The 14,261-nt window shown below is 38.0% G+C and overlaps 1 protein-coding gene across 1 annotated transcript in view; it reads left to right on the top strand.

Annotated features, from left to right (window-relative positions):
* Positions 1-14,261, top strand: part of TACR3 (tachykinin receptor 3) — a 68,855-nt gene that overhangs the window by 41,526 nt on the left and 13,068 nt on the right. The gene's annotated exons all lie outside the window — the stretch shown is intronic.

Below are 14,261 nucleotides of genomic sequence, written 5' to 3' on the forward strand. Positions count from 1 at the left end.
GCTCCTAAATTCCACCTCTTCAATTTGGGATCATTCCTTGTCTATTCAGGTATTCCACAGATGCAGGGTATATCAAGTTGATTGTGGAGCTTTAATCCGCTGCTTCTGTGGCTGCTGGGAGAGATTTCCCTTTCTCTTCTTCTCACAGCTCACAGGAGCTCAGCTTTGGATTTGGCCCTGCCTCTGCGTGTAGGTCGCTGGAGGGCGTCTGTTTTTTCGCTCAGACAGGACGGGGTTAAAGGAGCCGCTGATTCGGGGCCTCCGGCTCACTCAGGCCGGGGGTTGGGGGATGGGGGAAGGAGGGGCACTGCGTGCGGGGCGGGCCTGCGGCGGCAGAGGCAGCGGGACGTTGCGGCAGAGGCCGGCGTGACGTTGCACCAGCCTGAGGCCCGCCGTGCGTTGTCCCGGGGAAGTTGTCCCGGGGAAGTTGTCCCTGGATCCCGGGAACCTGGCAGTGGCGGGCTGCACAGGCTCCGCGGAAGAGGGGCGCGGAGAGTGACCTGTGCTCGCACACAGGCCCCTTGGTGGCGGCAGCAGCAGCCTTAGCGTCTCCCGCCCGGCTCTTGGGTCCGCGGTTTTAGCCGTGGCTCGCGCCCGTCTCTGGGGTTTGCGCTTTCAGCCGCGGCTCGCGCCCGTCTCGGGGGCTCGCGCCCGTCTCTGGGGTTCGCGCTTTTAGCCGCGGCTCGCGCCGGTCTCTGGGGTTCGCGCTTTTAGCCGCGGCTCGCGCCCGTCTCTGGAGTTTCTTTAAGCAGCGCTCTTAAACCCCTCTCCTCGCGCACCAGGAAACAAAGAGGGAAGAAAAAGTCTCTTGCCTCTTCGGCCGGTGCAGGCTTTTCCCCGAACTCCCTCCCGGCTAGTCGTGGTGCACTAACCCCTTCAGGCTATGTTCAAGCCGCCAACCCCAGTCCTCTCCCTGAGCTCCGTCCAAAACCAAAACCCGAGCCTCAGCTCGCAGCCCCGCCCGCCCCGGCGGGTGAGCAGACAAGCCTCTCGGGTTGGTGAGTGCTGGTCGGCACCGATCGTCTGTGCAGGAATCTCCCCGCTTTGCCCTCCGCACCCGTCGCTGTGCACTACTCCGCGGTCCCGAAACTCCCCCCTCTGCCTCCCGCAGTCTCCGCCCGCGGAGGGGCTTCCTAGTGTGTGGAAACTTTTCCTCCTTCACAGCTCCCTCCCACTGGTGCAGGTGCCGTCCTTATTCTTTTGTCTCTGTTTTTTCTTTTGCCCTACCCAGTTACGTGGGGAGTTTCTTGCCTTTTGGGAGGTCTGAGGTCTTCTGCCAGCCTTCAGTAGGAGTTCTGTAGGAGTTGTTCCACGTGTGTATGTATTTCTGGTGTATCCGTGGGAAGGAAGGCGATCTCCGCGTCTTACTCTTCCGCCATCTTCAAGGTCCCCCCATACATAAATATTTACAATTTAGTATCTTCTTCTTGGACTGATCCCTTGATCATTATGTAGTGACCTTCCTTGTCTCTTGTATCAGTCTTTATTTTCAAGTCTATTTTGTCTGATATGAATATTGCTACTCTGGCTTTCTTTTGATTTCCATTTACATAGAATATCTTTTTCCATCCCTTCATTTTCAGTCTGTATGTATCCCTAGGTATGAAGTGGGTTTCTTGTAGACAGCCTATATAGGGCCTTGTTTTTGTATCCATTCAGTCAAAGTCTTTTGGTTTGAGCATTTAATCCATTTACATTTAAGGTAATTATTGATATGTAGTTCTATTGCCAATTTCGTAATTGTTTTGGGTTTATTTTTGTAGGTGTTTTTTCTTCCTTTCCTCTTTTGTTCTCTTTGCTTGTGATCTGATGACCATCTTTAGTGTTGTGTTTGGGCTGCTTTTTCTTTTTTGTGTGTGTACCTATTGTAGTTTTTTGGTTTGTGTTTTCCATGAGGTTTTGATAAAGCAGTCTATATATATACAAGGTTGTTTTAAGTTGCTGGTCTCTTCATTTCAAATGCAATTCCCATTTCCAACTTCTCTTCTCACTGTTGCTGATTTTAATATATTTTTTATGGATGATTTCCAGCCTTTACTGTATGTTTGCCTTTACCAGTTAGCTTTCCCATTTGTGATTTTCTTGTTTCTAGTTGTGGTCTCTTTGAAGTTTTTTTTTCCCTGCCTAGAGAACTTCCTTTAGCATTTGTTGTAGGGCTGGTTTGGTGGTGCTGAATTCTCTTAGCTTTTGCTTGTCTGTAAAGCTTTTGATTTCTCCATTGAATCTGAATGACAGCCTTGCTGTATAGAGTGTTCTTGGTTGTATGTTTTTCCCTTTCATTACATTAAACATATCATGACACTCCCTCCCGGCTTGCAGAGTTTGTGCTGAAAAGTCATCTGATAACCTTATGGGGATTCCCTTGTATGTGATTTGTTGCTTTCCCTTGTTGGTTTTAAAATTTTTTCTTTGCATTTAATTTTTGTTAGTTTGATGAATATGTATCTCGGCATGTTCCTTCTTGGGTTTATCCTGTATGAGACTCTCTGTGCCTCCCGGACTTGGGTGACTATTTCCTTTTCCACATTAGGGAAGTTTTTGACTATAATCTCTTCAAATATTTTCCCAGACCCTTTCTCTTTCTCTTCTTCTTCTGGGACTTCTGTAATTCAAATGTTCTTGTGTTTGATGTTGTCGCATAGGTCTCTGAGACTGTCCTTTTTTCTTTATTCTGCTCCATGGCAGTGATTTCCACCATTTTGTCTTCCAGCTCACTTATCCATTCTTCTGCCTCAGTTATTCTGCTATTGATTCCTTCTAGAGTATTTTTCATTTCAGTTATTGTATTGTTCATCTGTTTGTTTGTTCTTTAGTTCTTCTAGGTCTTCATTAAACAGTTGTTGCATCTTCTCAATCCATGCCTCCATTCTTTTTCCGAGATCTTGGATCATCTTTACTATCATTATTCTGAATTCTTTTTCAGGTCGATTGACTATCCTCTTCGTTTAGTTGTTCTGTAGGTTTTTATCTTGCTCCTTCATCTGCAACTGATTTATCTGTCATCTCATTTTGTCTAACTTTTTGTGTTTATGGTATCTTTCCACAGCCTGCAGGATCACAGTTCCTTTTGCTTCTGGTTTCTGCCCCCTGGTGGGTGAGCTGGATATTGAGCTGGGCCTCCCCTTTGCTCTGTGGTTGTCACTGCCCTGTCAGGGGTATGGTGTGCTCCCTAGTTGTTGAAGTAGAGGCCCTGAGATATGCTTCTTAGCTGTGTTTCTGATCTGTGATGCAAGGTAGGCAGGATTGAAGTACTCCCACTGGGAGAGAATCCTCTGAGTATTCCTCCTCTGGGGTTGTTCACCTGTGAGTGTGCTCTGTTGTGTCCCCTTTCATGCTTTGTGCAGGCTCATAAAGTACACTGTTGTTGGCACTGCTGTCAGTCCCACCTTAACCTTGGGTATGCTGGCAGATGGTCCTCGTGATTCACAGGTCAAATACTCACGGTATTTTGCCGTTCCATCTTTACATAATCTTTGCAACAAGGGACAGTGCAGTCCTTGAAAGTGCCTAGAATGACACCTGTCTGCCCCCCACATAGTGCTCTATAAGTGATTCTGACTCTTGATTTTGTATGACAGCTAGTTCCCGATAACCTACTGTTTTCATTTACCATTATTCATATGACCCAGATTTTAAGTAACTTCATATATATCACTTTTTTTCATTTTCATGTATCCTGAATGACAAATGTAAATTTTGCTGAGGATTTTGTACATTAGCCCAAAGGGAGAATTTGCCTCTCAGAACATAAAACTCTTTTGTCATTTCTTTACAAGTCAGCTCCCAGGCAATTGTATGTGTCTCTCTCTCCCTCTTCACCTTTCCTTCTTGCAGCCTCTACTTGATCCATTTCTCTGCCTGAGAAAGCCTACTCACCCATTATTTTTCAAGACAAATCCAGCACAGTTCCTACAATCCAAACTGTAGCACAGATCCTATGATTCAAATAATTCCAAACTTGCAATCCCCACCTACATCCGTTACCCTTCTCAGCAAACGCAATATTCTCCATAGTCCCAATTTCACTCTCCTTCAAGTCAGGAGAGGATTATAAATAGAAAACTAATGTTGTTGTTGTTGTTATTGTTTCTGTCACACCAGGTTGCACATGAACCCTTTATGCATGTGATTCTAATTACTTGCTCCAAGTCTTTTCAGATGTCTTTCTGCTACTGTTTTCATTTTTATTTCACTTCTGAAAAGATTTCAGAGAGACTTTCACCTCTACTACTTTGCTTAAGTAGTAGATCCCCCAAAGGACTATGATTCTCTGTACTTCCGTGTGCTTCACGCAGTGTATTTCCAAACTTATGGATTTTTAAAATTATTTGTATTTCTCCCAAACCTGTTTTTAACCTGTTTTTATTTGGAAATATTTAGATTGGTGAAATAATATACTGTAAATAGTTCTTACCTTTGGACTCTCAGATATTAGCGTCAGATTATTTCTGCCTTATTATTTCATCATTCTCCAACATGATCTGAAATGAAAAATATATAAAGTCTCTGAAATAGAAATTCCTAAAGCCTTTTTCCATGGCCACCTAAGCCCAGATGAAAAGAATGATTTTCACTGACACCTTAAAGGAACACATACATGCCTCACATATTAAATCTGTAAAGGAAAAAAGCATCCTAAAAGAACTGAAAACAATGGACAGAATAGTAGTTGCAAAACCAAGGGAATAGGAACTGCAGTAATAATTAGAATAAACAACAGGTGCTTCAAATGCTACCCATGCTGATTAAAAAGCAGAAGATCAAGTATTAGATAATAGTTCCCTTCATACACAGTGCCTCAAGGAAATTGAAAACTAATGACTGGTGACAATAAGTTTGTATGCCACATTTAATCCAGTTTGAACAAGAGAGAGTGTTCAATTTTAGACAAGGCTTCATGGAGAACTAGAAGACACTTTTTCTTTCACTTGACTGAGAATACAAGCCAGGTCTCCATCATTGCAATACCTGGAACATTAAAATCTAACTTCTAGACATAAGATTTCATGAGGCATCTCCTGGAACATTTCATTATCAGACCACATATTTTCACTAGGAAGTACTCAGTACAGTGAGCACAAACTCCAGTGTTTTGAGGCAATAAATAAATCAGCTTACATTTACTTAAGGATCATCTGTAATACAATGAATGGGAGATCTTAGGCCTTACAATTCCATTTCTATTGCTCTCTTATCTTTTTCCTATAAGATATCTGAGAATTTAGGCAGCTTTGAGCACATGATTCAGAGGTAAAGGTGTATACCCATACCTTCTTCAAGTCTCATAGCCTGAGATGGGAGGCATAGTTCAGGGACATTTTGCTGTGATGATCTCAGTTCTTAATGTATATAAGGCATATCAATGGCTACTCTGTTATATTCTGTGATAACAAACCAAAAATTTTGTTATAAGCAAAAGGGACTATTTTCCAGACATGAATTTATTAATGGTATTTTAAAATTTTAGAGGAAAGTCACAGAATCTCTGTCTTTGGGTGATTTAACAGTACAGATCAGATTCTCATTTCTCTGAAATGGATCAGTTTTTTCATACAACTAAAGTACCAAGTTATACTAGTTGAGGGGGAAAGCGGGGAAAAGCTTATAGCTTTATTTATATTAACTTTAAGTAGTAGGAGAAAGAATTAATCTATTCATTTTTGAATCCTTTATCCAAGAAAATTGTAGGTATACTCCAATTTGAGAGCAGGTAGATCTAGCAAATGACCTCACAACATTCCCATCGATCATTTTTCCCTACAATTCATTTTGATTAAAACTTTAATATGCACTTCATTTTATTTTTGTAAGTGTGATTCCCTAAAGCTGATGAATATCCTTCCCCAGTCACGTTGATACTGGTCTCTTCCAGGTCTGATTGTTCCTTACAACTGAGCTCCACGTTTTCACAACAACACAGCTCTTCTGCAGTATTATATTTGGATTCACTTCAATGCAGGGATGGGGGTTCAAGTGGCCACAGACTGCTGACTAGGCTCACTGTCTGCACACCTCATCCAGCTACTGCTATCTTCCTCTGATCACTGTCTTCTTATGTTTTTCGTCAATACATTACCTGTTCTACATCCTGGGCACCTCCTTCTCAAGAGTAGTCATCCCTCAATTAAAACATCTCCCTTCTGAACCATGACCTCTTTCACTTCACTATAATTCTCTTCCAAAATGTAAGCATACTCACATCTCTTCCATCTTGTGTTGTTTACATTTGCTTTCTCCTCTTGTTTACCAATCTTTTGCTCCTCTTGTTAATGCTTTGTGACTTCCAACATATCATTCTGCTGAAACTACCCTTGACAAAGATACCTGTGCCTTCTTTGTTGTAAATTCATTGGATACATTCAGTCCTTGATCAGATTGACACAGTAGATACCTTTTCATCACTCACCACTTAAGAAGCCTCTCCTTCCATGGAATTTGCCTCCTTTCTCTCTGCAGGATATTCCTCTTTAGTATCCTTTTCTGGCTTTTCTTCCTATACCACTTCAATGCTACTCTTTACCCTGGAGGCCCATTCTTCATATTTTTATAGCTTTCATATACAGTCTTATTTGGATAATTTCATCCACTCCCACGACATCAACATCTTTGAAAATTACTCCCAAATCAACATTAATATTATGCCCATATCTAGACTCCTCTTCTGAGGTTCAGGCTCTGAGCTCCAGATTAAAATTCTATTAACCATCTCTCGCCCCAACCCTATGTATAACAGACAGTTCAAAATAAGCGTGTCAAAATGATATAACTGACTTTGTCGAGACTTTGAAAGTCTTCTTCCCATTTCATAGACTATTACTAATATCCACAGAGTGACCAGAAAAAAGAAACTGGAAATAATCTGTAACATCTCTCTTTCTTCAACTGAAACTCAGTCAATGAGAAAGTCCTTCAAATTAACTCTAAAAGCACTCAAATATAAATATATTTTTTCTCTCCTAAGTTCCTGCTCTACTTTTGTTTAGACTACATAATTTCTTACCTAGATTAATATACTCATCAACTAATGATCCTCCTGCCTCCGTTAAATCTGGTTTAAGTAAAATCGATTCTACACTGCTTTCAAAGTAATCTCTCTAAAATCTAAATTTATTAATACTCTCCTTAAAATCCTTTAATGGTTTCTCTGGCCCTCCCTAATCTCACTTCAATCCATCTCTCTTACTTTATTCATCAGCATATCTTATATTATGCGCTACATCCCCAGTCAGTCAAACTATTTGTAGTACTAGAGTGAGGTATGAGCTTTGCATAGTTTATTTATGTGACTAGGACACTCTTCCCCCCACTCTCCCACTCCTTTTCTGCTCCTCTCACCTGGATATTTCCTATTTGTCTTCAAAGCTGTATCACAGGCACTTCTTCCTCTAGAAAGCCTCTTTGAAACTTCCACCCCCAATCTGCATTCAGTGTTTGTCCATGTGCTCCCATTACATCACACAGCAAACCCTAGCATGCAACCTACAACTTTACATAAGAAACATCCATTTGCTTAACTATCTCTTCCAACAAACTTTGCAAAGCTGAAGGGCTCAAGTGAATCATTACTTTAAAAATAATTATTATTACACATGAAAGCTTATACTTATTATGAAAGGCAGAGTATTTCAAAATGAATGCAAGTTTTCTATTTCTTTGTTTGCTTATTTGTCTTAAACCATGACTCAAATTACTCACAGTCTTCTAATATTTATGACTCAAATAAAATATTAATATTAAAAGATCATGACTCATTTTGGCTCTCCAAATCTGGTTTTCATTTTTGATAAGGCACTGTACACCAATTCTCATGTTTTGTGAGTTGCTATCAAAAATAGACTCTAGCTGGAAACAGAAGCAATTAATGTGGACTCAGCACTTCAATGATTTTGCTAGTTTAATGGTCCTAAAAAAGTATTTTTCTCTTCTAGTAGTAGTAGAAAGAAAAGAAATGTCTTATTCTAGGAGTGTAATCTTGGAAAGTGATGAGATACTGACAAAATGAATCAAGCATTATCAAGTACTTATCAAATATTTACATAGTCAGAATTGAAATGAAACATCTAATACTTTATTAAATTACTTCAGATATTGTTCTAAGATTTCCATCTGAATTTTTTACAGTTTTATAATTTTCATATATCTCCTGAAATTCTCCATCTTTTAAGCCATCTGTTTCTGTAAATACGTTAACATATTTTTCATAGTTATTTAAAAACCTTACCTATTAATTGCAAAACATACTGACTCATTTTTTCTTGATTATGGGTCACATTTTTATATTTCTTTGCATGTACGACAATTTGGAGTTGTATACTGGGTATTGTGAGATATGATGTTAAGACTCAGGGTGCCATTCATCTGAAAAATGCTGTGCTTTCTCTGAGCAGGCAGTTAAGTTGCTGGTAGATCATTCAAATTTGCAGAGGTTTGGTACTTCGCTAGGATGAATCTATTTTAGTTTTGCCCTTGGTTTTAAGGTTAATTTCTTAATCCTAGGCATAGTATTTAATCTTAAGGCCTAGACCTTGTGGAAAACCCAAGTTGTCTACTGAGACTCTAGTTTGAAGAGACTCAAACTCTAAACTCTGTCTCTCTTATGAGGAGTAACTGCTAAAATCTCTCCCCTCTTACAGCCTTTCAGCTGTTTTTCACCTCCTAAGATGCTCGTAGCGTTGTCTTGTGCATTGCAGGGGAAGCCAAGGAATTCGGAGAAGTTTATATATGTATGAATCTCACCCAGGTTATGTAGTCTCCAGTTTCAGCATACTTTTGACCACTCTCCAGTGCCATAAAACAGTTTTGTAGTTGTTATTGTAAGTTATACTTTTTCCAGAGCTTATAGTTGTTCTTAGGGAAAAAGATAGATAGATAGATGATAGAAAGGTAGATAGATAGATAGATAGATAGATATACATCTACATATACACACTCAAGTTACTCTGTATATATTATTCACAATATACACTCTATATACTCTATATAGTATATACAAACTATACAATATGTTGATGTTTCTGATATTAGAAAGATCTTTATAATATATCCTGTCCTTTTTCTTTGGTTGTGTCTTTCATGTGTTGTAGTGACCCATAAATTTATACTAATGTTTCACTTATAATCCAGTAGTCTCCCAATAACCTCTCTAGGAATTTCCTCTAGCACAAGTCACTAATTTCTGACATTACTGGTCTAACTGAACCCATAAAATTTAATTTTCTGGAACACCACCAATTTTCCTGACATATCATGAGGAGGACTTAAATTTGATGTTTTAAAATATATTTCTGGAATTGTTAAAGGATATTTCTCTTTCCCAGAAATTATTCATGCATCTAAAGGAGTAAATATATAGACAGGTTATTTTTATTTTTCTCAGATGAACTTTGCAAACAAATTGAGATCTTAAATACCAATAAAAAAGATACTGAGATTATATGCCTTGGATTAATTTTATGCTCTAAATATTATAGTTAACAGTTAAATGGGCATTAGAGTCTAGGTATTTTTTAACTTTGTAAAAATATTTATGGTCTTTTTATTGTTCAATTAATATTTTATTAAATACATTTCAAGTTCTTAATTCTCCAGTTATAAAACTAAAATATAAATCAAGAACAAAACATTTATTATTCTTTTTCTTCCTCTGGTAATAATCTTATTCATTTTTTTCCTGTAGGAAAGATTTTCAAGGAACATCTGTTATGTTGTTATCTTATAGAAATATGCTGTGTTGAAGATGTGACAAAGCTATTGTGACTATAAAATGATTGGGCTTGTTATGTTTTTAGCTGTAATGGAAAACATGGAGTGATGCCATATCTCTCCTTCTCTATCTCTATTTCTATTCACAATCACATAAACACACAAACTCAGATTAGCAAGAATTATGATTTTAAAAGAGCTGTTTTTAAAACTCCTAATGTTTGCATACCTTCTCCCACAAAATTTGATAGAAGACCTTGGCTCTCCAATACCCAATTTTCATTTTACCCACTGTCCCCAAGCCCACCACCATAGCCCTCCACTGCCTTTATAAAAGCACATTCATAACCAACTTAGGCCTCAGTACCAATAATTTAAAATATGCTTATAAGTTAGTCAGATCTTGGGAATGAAGTAAAAATGAATATCTCAGCATGCCCTGAGTATTTTATGAGCCTGGCATTCTCATTTCCATTTAATCCTCACAATTCCTTGTATGATGAGTGTTCTTATCTCTACTAATAAGGCTATTGATGTTCAGAAAGATTTAATTTACCCAATGTTACATAGCTATTTACAATCAGGGCCTAGATTTAAATCAAAGTCTTTGAGTCCAATGCTCTTGACACTGCTGTACACTACTGTGTAATGAACTTCAAAGTTCGCTTCTAACTATTCCATAAAGTTATGTGCTTAAATGTACACCACTGATCAGCCACTTGATAAGCCATTTAAATTATTTGCCTCAATACTAAATAGAAACAAGTTTAAAACTTATACTTTAAAATATCAGGGAAAGAATTTTTCTCAACAACTCCGTAAATAAGTTATGTGTCTCTTCCAATTTGGGAATTATTCTTCCCAGGCCAAACAATGAATTATGGTATATTAATAGAAATATTAAAACTAATATCAAAAGAAAAATGTTACTTTCTGGAAAATATCAATAGGTAATTACCAACTCAAAGGGAAACTCTAGAAAATAATAGACCTAAACACATTGACAAATAAGAACTTGATATTATAATGTCTTACATTTAGTATTACTAAAGACTGAATTGTGTCTCTACTAAATTCATATGTTGAAGCTCTAACCTCTAATATGACTGTATTTGAAGATAGGGTCTATACAGTGATAATTACAGTTAAATGTGGTCATCAGGATGGGGCCCTGATCCAATAGGATTAGTGTTCTTGTAAGAGGACACACCAGAGAGGTCACTCACTCTCCCTCTCTCCTTAAATACATATGGTGGCCACCTACACACCAGGAAGCAGAACTTCACCAGAAATCAATCATGCCAGTACCCTGAACTCAAACCTCCAGTCTCCAGAACTGTGAGAAAATGCATGTGTGCTATTGAAGCCACTCAGTTGATGGCATTTTGTTATAGCAGCCTGAGCTAATTAAGACAATTATTATTTTGTTATTAGCTATTAAAATATAACAATAGCTTTGACAGCAAAGTCCAATTAGGTGGTTATTGCATTAGTCCAGGAGAAAGATAATGATGCTTTCCCAGAGATTATAGTAATAGAGATGACAAGACAAAAAGATTTAGACATATTTTGGTGACTTGGCCAACAGGATTTGCCTAGGTATTGAATGGGGCAGTGCAAATGAGGGGATGCAAAGAAATAAGCATGACTTCTAAATGTCTAGATGGGTGGTGGTGCCACTTACAGAGATAGGGAAGTTCACAGAAAGAACAGCCTTGGAAGGGGGGGTGGGGAGGGGGAGTGGAGAATGGAGGGAAATTTTTTAATACATAAAATTTGAGATGTCTTTGAGATATTCACACAGGTTACCATTCTGGGGAAGATGGTGGCCTGAGTTCTACCTTCTCATCTGCCACATGCTAAGTCTTCTGAGTGAAGCAGTAACTGTGATAGGAGAGTGGGCAGAGCTCAGCAGGGTGTGTGAAGCCAGAAGGTGGTACAATCAAGGAGAGAAAAGCACAGGGTTTTATGCATCAACCTCATTATTCCGGAGACTGTGAAAGTGCTAATACGCCCACTACGGCCACACGGGGCAGACTAGACTGTCTTTCTCCATCTTCCGAGGACACATAGCTGAACAATAGGAGAGAAGACTGTGCTCCCTCTGTCATGTCAGATTTGCAGTCCTGAAAAGAACACTCAGTTTATCTTTACAGGCAAAGACAGACAGGGCCTAGACTTGGCAAAAGGAAATAAAAACAAACCTTAGGGAACCCAGCTGCTAGAAACAAGACAGAGAAGCAGAGCACTTAGAGTAATCTGTACTTCATGGACTAAAACACAAAAGATAAGATCTCTTAATTATGGCATGAAAATCATGAGACTAAATGTATCGTTTTTAAATTTAAGACTCCAATTGTTGAAAAAGAAGATGTCACCATTGAAAATGAAGAAATATATCAAAACACAAACAGATATGCCAAACACCTAAGGATCACAAGGGAAAAAGTAACAGAAGGTTAGAGGAGAGGTCTAGCTTAGCAATGTGGAGTCATTCACTTGAACAGAATTTAATGTACAGAGAGATGTTCTATTTACCTTTACCTCCAGAATCAGCCTCTTCTACTTCTTGACAACACTCCCTGTTAGAAAATAAATTCTTACCTACTAGACTTTTCACTTTAATTAAAACACAGTTAGCTGGGCACCTCCAATACATACCAATAGCATTAATTAAAATGAGCATATAATGCATACAATGCAAGCACAGTACCTTGCACATAACAGGGTCTCAACAAATTTTAGTTTCCCTTATGTCTTAGGAGGCAACTGTTTGTCCCTTACTTTTACTCTTTGAGATTTTATTTATTATTTATTAACTTGCTTATTTATCTACTATCCTCTTTCTTAAACAGTCTTATAAAACTAAATGTACCTACATATTGTTATCTTTTCTGAGTTATTCCTTTCAATAAAAAGCAAATTCTTTCTTTTTACCACTGCTGAAATTAAGGGGAGAAAGCACAAGCTTCTAGAATATGTGTTTTGACTTATATTTACCTTAGGGTATAAATAAATCTACACTGACATAATATCACACATCATAAAAATAAGTTTGTGTATGAAAATAGTTCCTTTAGCCACCATTGAAATAGAATGCAATGAACAATCCAGACATGTATCTATCTTTCTCTATTAGTAACATACTAAAATTCAATTCAATGGCATAATGAAGCCTATGCTATTGTAATGATTAATTTTATGTGTCATCTTGACTGGGCCATCAGATACCCAGATAGCTGGTTAAATATTATGTCTGGGTGTGTCTGTGAGGATATTTCCAGAAGAGATTAGCATTTGAATTGGTGGAATAAGTAAAGCAGATGGTCCTCCCCAATGTAGGTGGACATCATCTCATCTGTTGAGAGCCTAAATACAACAAAAAAGCAGAAGAAGGTTGAATTTGCTCTCTGCCTGACTGCTTAAGTTGTGACATCTATTTTCTCCACCAGCCTTCCCGGGTCTCCATTTTGCAGATGGAAAATTGTGGAAGTTCTCGGCCTCGCTAATTGTTTGAGCCAGTACCATATATATGCATATATATACAAAATGCTCAATAAATATTTGCAGAATCAATGAATTAACAATGTATGAAGCAATGCCATAATGCCATTAGCTAAACTAATGAGGAATAGATTAGATGATCAGAAAAAATGTATTCTCCCCTAGATCAAATATATTTTTATATAAAAATGAAAGTGCTCAGAAATTGGACTACTTCTAGGAAGGCCAAAAATATGGAGTATGCAATAAGAAGCTGTGCAGTATAATTGATATCATAGCAGTATTAGTAAGGGTTCTTCAGTGAAACAGAACCAATAATACAGAATATATTCATTGCTATCTTTCTATATTCATTTTTATATTCATTCATTTCCATGACATTAAATATCATCTATAGGTCTCTGACTCTGAAATATATATTCCAAAGCAATACTTCCTCTATGAGCTCTAAGTTTATGCAATAATCAGCTGCATACTTGATGTCCTTGTTTTGGCTATTTCTGAGGTATTTTTAGATTATAATATACAAAACTGATCTTTAAGTCTCCATGTCTGTCGTAAAAGCAGACTCTTTCTACAGTCATCCAAATATTAGTAGTTGGCACTTCCATTCACCCAGGTATTAAATTAAACCCTAATGAGTCCCTCCTGAAAAATATCTCCCATTTCTGTACTTCTCTCCACTTCCATTGAAATAATTCTCCAAGATACTATCATTACAACAGTCATTACGTCCACTACCACCGCCTCTCCAACTCATTTCCCCAGATCTACACTTGTTCTCTTCAAATTTATTCTCCATTCAGCATCCAAGATTTTTTATTGAGATATAATTTTAAATATAACATTATATTAGTTTTAGGTATACAACATAATGATTTAATATTTGTATAAATTGCTATATGATCACCACAGTAAGTCTGGTTAACATCCATCAGCACACATAGTTATAATTTTTTCTTATTATGGGAACTTTTAAGATCTACTCTCCTAGCAACTTTTAAATATACAGTACAGTATTGTTAACAATAGTCACCATGCTGTACAAGATGATG

This window comes from Phocoena sinus, chromosome 5, assembly GCF_008692025.1.
Source record: "Phocoena sinus isolate mPhoSin1 chromosome 5, mPhoSin1.pri, whole genome shotgun sequence".
In the NCBI taxonomy this organism is placed as follows: Eukaryota; Metazoa; Chordata; class Mammalia; order Artiodactyla; family Phocoenidae; genus Phocoena; species Phocoena sinus.